This window comes from Silene latifolia, chromosome 6 (assembly GCF_048544455.1).
Source record: "Silene latifolia isolate original U9 population chromosome 6, ASM4854445v1, whole genome shotgun sequence".
NCBI lineage: Eukaryota > Viridiplantae > Streptophyta > Magnoliopsida > Caryophyllales > Caryophyllaceae > Silene > Silene latifolia.
Window position 1 is genome coordinate 61,768,328 of NC_133531.1, and position 8,433 is coordinate 61,776,760.

Sequence of the window (8,433 nt, forward strand, 5' to 3'; positions counted from 1 at the left end):
TGACTCGAAGGTTGATTGGAGAGAAATCCCACTTGATCATGAATCAAAGAGGCATAGTTTGTGAAAATGTTTCTTGTTACGTGAGCACACTAAAAAGTGGACTCTAAGAAAGCAAGGGGCATGCTCCATTGCAGGGAGCAGTGTTTTTTGAAGACTCTGTATCTGAGTCAGGGTGAAAATGGCTTCAACATTATGGAATGTGGAGCTTGGTAATAATAAGTTTGTTTGACAGATAAAAATCTGGAGTTTGTATTTTGTGGTGTTTAGTCCGATGGGTTACGACTTGTAATGTGGTGCGGAATGGGGTCTCCGGCTTGATGTGGCCTGAGCACAAAATGGTTGGTAAATAATATGGGATCAGATTCCCATGTCTGGACCTTAAAGGTTAAGGTGTGATATTACGAGCTTGAGGGGAATCCTCAGAAGCCTGGATAGTTCTCCTTATAACAGTCTCTAGAAGGACTTAAGGGTGAAGTGATGTTGGTTATGATCTTGAGGGGAATTCCCAGGATCCTAGATAGGTCTCCCTATAACAGTCTCTAGAAGGACTTAGGGGTGAAGCAGTTTTGATTATGATCTTGAGGGGAATCCCCATGATCCTAGATAGATCTCCTTGTAACAGTCTCTGGAAAGACTTAAGGGGTGAAGCAGTGTTGGGTTTGTTATTAGTTGACGAGTCTTAAGCTATCATTTTAGCTCTTTGACATCAGGTTTTGGTGTTTTTGTGTTTTCTACTTGTTGATCCCGGAGTTTGGAGGGAAGAAACGTTGGTCATGGGCTTTGGACTTGTTGGTCCTCGACTTGGTGTTTTTGACTGACTTGTTTGGTGTTTTGGACTTGTCGGTCCGGGATTTAGTGTGTTGGACTCGTTGGTCCTGGGCTTCTGACTTGTTGGTCCTGGACTTGGTATTTTGGACTCACTTGTCCAGGATTTTGTGTATTGGATGTTTTCTTTGGATTTTGGCCTTTTTGAGAAAAGGGTTTCAATCTTGTTTTGTTTTGATTTTGGCTTGGGCCTTGGCTTCAGCCTTGGGTGAGTAGCTTTGGTTTGGCTATGGGTTTTGCTTTTGCTTCGGCTGGATGACTTTTGCATCGGCTGAATGGCTTTTGGTCTTTGTTTTTTGCTTTGGCTTTAGCCTTGGCTTTCGTTTTGGCTTTCGTTTTTGCTTTGGCTTGGGTTTTGGCTTTGGCCTTGAATGGCTATTGGCTTGGGCCTTTGATTTTGGCCTTGGGTGAGTGGATATTAGCTTGGGCCTTTGATTTTGGCCTTTCGCTTTGGCTTTGGGTGAATGGATATATTGGTTTTTTTCCGTCCTTCGTTCGAGGAAGGTAGAGGTGCAGACGGGGATGTACCTGTTGGTGAGAGGTTGATTCTCAGTGATGGGATGTTTTTGTGGGGAATGTGCTTGCCTTCCGTCAATGATCATGAACAAGGAGATGTTTTTGTTTATTATCTAGGTTTGTCGTAGAATCCCTTTGATTGAGAGCTCATTCTAGATTGGGTGCTATTGAAAGGTTTCTATTGCCAGACATGGAATAGGTAAAAAGATGGACACGGAGTTTCGGGTCCTTTGCTTACTAGGTACGGAATGTCACTCGAGTGTACTCACGTTGAATTGGAACATGTTGTTTGTTTTAAATCATTTCTCAAATCAAATCTCGTTGTCAACGGGAACTGGTAAAGGGGAGAATATATGATAGTTGAAATTGTGCTTTTATTTAGATAAATAAGATGTTAGCACAGACTCGATGAATACGTGTGACTCATGGGGACAGCCCCCAGTTTGTCACTTACGAATAAAAGGACAGACACTAGGATAGATATGAGAAAGCCTAAGACTCGGACTCGGACTCAGACTCAATCGTAGATACGGGCTCCTAATCATCATCTTCCTCCTTGAAGGTCTTCGCAGCATCCGGCGGCTTGAATGTCTGGTCTTGAGCATTGACCCACTTGAGCACTTCACCCTCGTTGTTGGGAATGATATGAGGATAATAGTCCATGAGGGTTTCATCTCCTCGCAGAATGAGATGTTCATTAGGGTTGTTTTCATGACTTGGTTGGCCTAGGGATGAAGCTACCAGTTCATGGTTGTCGATCATATTTTGAATAACATGTTTCGATTTGTAGTATGTTTGATATCATGACCTTTTCCTTGATGATATTGGCAATAGGCACGCTGCCGTCCCGAAACGGGTTTTCCCTTTGGGCGGGTCCGGAGTGGGCCCGATTGGTTGTAGCTTCCCTTCAGTCATGAGCTTTTGAAGAGTTGCGGCATAGGTTGTGTTGAGTCTAGCGAATGTCCTTTGAGAACGTTCAACCTTGCTGTTTGACTTGAGACATCCAGATGGATTGTCTTGGCTGAGATGTGCAATTATGATTTTGCCAGCTTCAATCATATCTTGAATAACATGCTTGAGTTTGAAACAGGTTTCGGTGTCATGGCCCTTGCCTTGATGGTATTGGCAGTAGGCATTACCATCCCAGGATCGGGCTCTTTTGTGTTCGGGTTTGTCCGGAGTCGGACCAATGAGTTGCAGCATTCCTTCTGAAGCAAGTATCTCCAGAGCGGTGCCATATGTTATTCCCAGATCTGTGAAAACCCTTTGATGTTTTCCCGTGGTTACAACATTGGTGTTTTTGGGGATGTTTTTGTGAGTTTTGTTTTAATTTTTGTCAATCCTGGGCGGAAATAGGATTTGGTTGTTGTCAATGGGAAGTTTTTGGGATGTTGCTTTGTATTTTGAAAGGGATTTTGGTGAGGCCAGTTCATGTTCTTTGTTGGTGGGTTCTTGGATGTGGGAACCATCGGATGACACCTCATTTTCAACAGTTGTTGGTTGGTGAACGGAGGGTTGGCTTTATCCTTGATGGTCAGGTTCATATTCGGTATTACCAAACCTTTTCTCCAAATTAGCTATTCGAGTGTTCAAATCATCGATAGCCAGTTCGCGACTTTAGGACGTCTCCCAAGCCTTTGCATTAGCTCCTACAACTTTTACCCCGGGTTCATTTTAATTGACTCCCTATGTTCATTAGATTCATTAGTTACAGGTTTCAGGATCGTCGCTCTGATACCACTTTGTGACACCCCCATACTCCAAGTGCCTTACCAGGACCACTCAGGTATAACGATGTCACCATCTCGGTTTCCCGAGGCAATGATAATCAAAAGACAATAAAGAAACAACATTTAAATAGTATAAAGTTTAGTGATTACAAACCAAAACCAACTGATAGAAATACGGTTACATGCTCTTAAACCAAATGTCTAACAACTAAACAAAATGTCTGACAAACTACTCAAACTACGATGGAAGACTCTATCATCTCGTGGTGACGCTTTTGACTAGCCCATATGTCTCGACTCATACCTGCTCAACAACTGCTCACCATCCCCGAATGGATCACCACAGTTTTTCAAAACAAAGACGGGGTCAGTACTAATCACACAATCATATATAATTACTATAAAACAGAAACCAACACATCTCAATCGTCACAAAACCCAAAACTCCACAATCAACTCCTCATCACTGAATACACACTAAAGTGTGTAGTCCTGCCAGAGTACCCATCGCAACAGGTTACTCCACACCGCCAGTGGGGGACCGCAGCCGTTCCCACCTAAGCCCCGCTCATACCATAGAGCGATAAACCCAAATCCATTAATGTGCACATCCCTTCTGTGGCGGGTTCCACAGAAGGAGAATAATGGGCGTGAAGCCACTCCCGCAAGTGACTACACTCAGCCAGGGACGCACCTCAAAGAACACAAACAGATACAATCAATCACAACCATCAACAATAACCAATTCCAACAACCGTCACAATGCGAGTATGATACTATACAACAATCACAACCAACAATCAACACATTATGTGACTAATACTGAGTAGGGAAACCCTACTTGGAATGCAACACACGCCGACGATCTCAATAGTTGTATCAAAAAGCCTCTTCTATGAATCCTCCTCGTAACACATCATCACATAATCACTAACCATACAAAAACTAACACAAATCCTCAATCCCCAAAATTAGGGTTTAAACAAACTTAACTAAAAACTATAAAATTGGTACGTAGATCTTACCCTCGACGCAAGGATCACAAGGATGTAAAGAACGATGAAATCCGACCTCTCAAGCCCCGGGATTTGTCAATAACACGGATGAATGCGAAGAACGTAACTTGAATCTCTTTTCAATGTTATTAGGTTTGTAAAAGTGTATTATGAAGATGACGGAAAGATTTATATACTAATCCGTGTTATTAACAAAACCCGACAAAACATTACCCATTAACCGAGCTACTCGATCGAGTAACTGACGTACTCGATCGAGTGCCACTTACTCGATCGAGTGCCCAGGCTACTCGATCGAGTACCCTACAGGCAGACTACTGTTTTAAAAACCAAAACACCCTTACTCGGCAGAGTAAGGCCCACTCGATAGAGTACCAAGAGACTCATAAAACCGTAGTATTACAGTCTTCCCTCCTTAAAAAGAACTTCGTCCCCGAAGTTCAAACCACAACAAAACAAAACATACTACCACACTCCCGACACAACAACCAAAACAAAACTCAACATAAAAACATGCTACCAACCAAACTCAACCCGACTCAAACCACAACTAAATATACCGACACAACACAAAAAGGTGTAAAAACTCTTTGCGATCATCTCCTACCCCCCTAAAAGAAACAAGGTTACGTCCCCGTAACCATACATACCTGATCAAAAAGGAAAGGGTAACGCTCTCTCATGGCCTCCTCTGCCTCCCATGTAGCTTCCTCAACCTCATGATTAGACCAAAGGATCTTAAGCAAGACTGTCTCACCATGTCTAGTCTTCCTAACCTTAGGTCAAGAATCGCTTAGGCACCTCAAGGTAAGACAAGGACTCATCTAGCTCTATGCTCTCTACCTCTAACACATGTGACGGATCACTCACATACTTGCGCAGCTGAGATACATGAAACACGTTATGTACCCTATCCAAAGAAGACGGTATAGCCAAACGATAAGCAACCTCTCCAACCCGGTCTAAGATCTCATATGGTCCTATGAACTTCTGACTCAGCTTGCCTTTCTTCCCAAATCTCATAACCCCACGCATCGGAGACACTTTCAGAAGAACCTTGTCCCCAACCTGAAACTCTATATCCCGGCGATGTAGATCTGCATAACTCTTTTGCCTATCCTGAGCTGCTCTCATCCTCTCTCTGGTCATCTTAATCTGCTCAACCATCTCATGTACCATCTCTGGTCCTAAAACCACTGCCTCAGCACTGTCGTCCCAACAAATCGGACTCCTACATCTCCTCTCGTATAAAGCCTCAAATGGCGCCATGCCAATACTAGTGTGATAGCTGTTGTTGTAAGAAAACTCAATCAAATCCAACCTCTATTCCCAGCTACCACCAAAATCCATCACACAAGCTCGTAACATATCCTCGAGAGTCTTGATTGTTCTCTCTGTCTGACCATCTGTTGCAGGATGAAATGTTGTACTCATCTTCAATGTCGTTCCCAAAGATTCCTGCAACTCTTTCCAAAACCTTGAGATAAACCTCGCATCTCTGTCAGATACTGTGTTTTTAGGCACCCCATGTAACCTTAGCACATTCTTCCGATAGGCCGTAGCTAATTGTGCTTTAGTCCATGTATCTTTCATGGCACGAAATGAGCTGACTTGGTCAGTCTATCCACTATAACCCATATCATGTTGTTACCCTGCTGACTCTTTGTCAAACCCACGATAAAATCCATAGAAATGGATTCCCACTTCCACTCAGGTACCTCAAAAGACTGAATCTTACCTTGTGGTCGTCGCAGTTCCCCATTAACTCTCTGACATGTCAAACAACGGGCCACAAACTCGGCTGTTTCTTTCTTCATCCCAGGCCACCAGAACGTCTTCTTTAAGTCCTTGTACAGCTTGTCACCACCTGGATGTACCAAATATGGTGTACAATGTGCCTCTGTCATGATTATCTTTTTCAGCTCCTCGTCATTAGGGACACACCATCTCCCATCAAACCTCAAACTGCCATCTGTATGAATAGAGAATCTAGACACTGTCCCTTTCTCTACTCCACAATCTTAGAATCCAACACCTGTTTACCTCGAATGTCATCATAAAGATCAGGCTGCACTGTCAAATCTCCCATGGCATCCCCTTTCTGGATCATATGTATCCCAAACTTCCCAACCTCATCTCTCAACCTCATCAAAGATATAGCTGTACACAAAGCATGTACACTCTTCCTCCTCAAAGCATTTGCAACTACATTGGCTTTCCCTTCATGGTAGATAATATCCATGTCATAATCACCAATCAACTATATCCACCTCCTCTGTCTCATGTTCAACTCCTTTTGAGTGAAGATGTGCTTGAGACTCTTGTGATCTGAAAATACCTTAAAGGTTGCCCCATAAAGGTAATGTCTCCAAATCTTGAGAGCAAACACCGCTGCACCCAACTCTAGATCATGTGTAGGATAATTCTCCTCATAAGGCTTCAATTGCCTAGAAGCATAGGCAATGACTTTACCGTTCTGCATCAACACACATCCCAACCCATTCTTTGAGGCATCTATATAAACCTCAAAGTTCTCACTCCCTTCAGGCAATGCTAAGATTGGAGCTGTGGTCAAACGCTCCTTTAATGTTTGGAACGCCGTCTCATAACACTCATCCCAACGAAACCTGTTCTCTTTCCTCATCAAAGCCGTCATAGGTCTAGCAATCTTGGAGAAATCCTTCACGAACCGTCTGTAATATCCAGCTAAACTCAAGAAACTCCGGATCTCACTACATTCTTTGGTGCTTCCCACTTGGTAATTGCCTCAACCTTTGCCGGATCCACAGCTACCCCATCCTTAGAGATCACATGCCCCAGAAAAGCAACTTTCTCTAACCAGAACTCACACTTGGACAACTTAGCATACAACGCATGCTCCCTCAAGGTTTGCAACACAATCCTCAGATGTTCCTCAAGTTCCTCCCTAGTCTTGGAATAGACTAAGATGTCATCGATGAAAACCACCACAAACTTGTCCAAAAATTGACTGAAGACTCTGTTCATCAAATCCATAAACATAGCCGGTGCATTAGATAACCCAAAAGGCATCACCACATACTCATAATGGCCATACCTCGACGTGAAAGCTGTCTTTGGTATGTCCACCTCTCTAATCTTCACCTGATGGTACCCCGACCTCAAATCAATCTTGGAAAAGACTGATGCACCACTCAACTGATCAAACAGATCATCTATCCTTGGCAAAGGATAATTGTTCTTCACCGTCACTCGGTTCAGCTCCCTGTAATCTATGCACAACCTCAAACTCCCATCTTTCTTTTTCACGAAAAGAACTGGTGCTCCCCACGGTAATACACTAGGTCTAATGTATCCCTTCTCTATCAGATCATTGACGTGAGCGTGTCGTTGTACACCCAATCAAAACACATTTATAATACTCAACAAACAACTAGTTAGTGGTAAGTTGAGGTCGATCCATGGGAGGGTGTGCTTTGGGTTCTAAGTTTATCTATCTCAATTTATGCAAGTGTTACAATTTGTTTGGGTTTGTAGTTGTGTCTAGACTAATGCAAGCAATAAAGTAAAATAAGCAATAAAATGAAGGATGTAAGCAAAAGACTAAAAGCACTAGGATGTCATGGGTTCATAGAGGATTCATGGGAGTTGATCATACAAACATGTTTACAAAGTTGCAAGCAATTAATGTTGTGAAGGAACCGAGTTGGTTTATGTCTTACGGTTCATAGGAAGAGTTGGGTCCCGGAGCCGAATCGATTAGATTGTACAACACCTACAAGTCGACTTACTTTCCCCCTAATCACTTCTATGCATGGTCTAACAAGACTCGAGTTGGTTCATATATTACAAGTCAAGTTGAATAGATAAGAGATGGTTATAACTGCAAGGATTCATAGGCTTAGCATTTCATCAAACATAACATGTGCATAAAGTTGACATCACAACAAGCAAGCAAACTAATTATGAAAACATATTGGATTAAGCATGAATCATCCCATGTTTATCTCCCCTAATTACCCACTAATCCTAGCTAAGAGACTACTCACTTATTATCATGTTAAACATGTCATTAATGGTGTCAATCATCACAACAAGTATAAACATGATAATAGAATGAACAATAAAGAGTAAGAGTAAAGGAATTATACCAAACTTGAGATTCCAATGATAATAAAGCAAAGAATAATAGAAGAAACTTGATTGATTGATGAAGGGTTGTCAATCCTCCAATAATAACCAAATAATCTTTAATTACCCAAAAGTAACAAACTTGAACAATAATTAAGGAGAGATTAATGTGAATTTTGTGGAAAGATTAAAGAGTAATCTATTCTAATATATTCCTAATCTAATCTAAGAGGAAT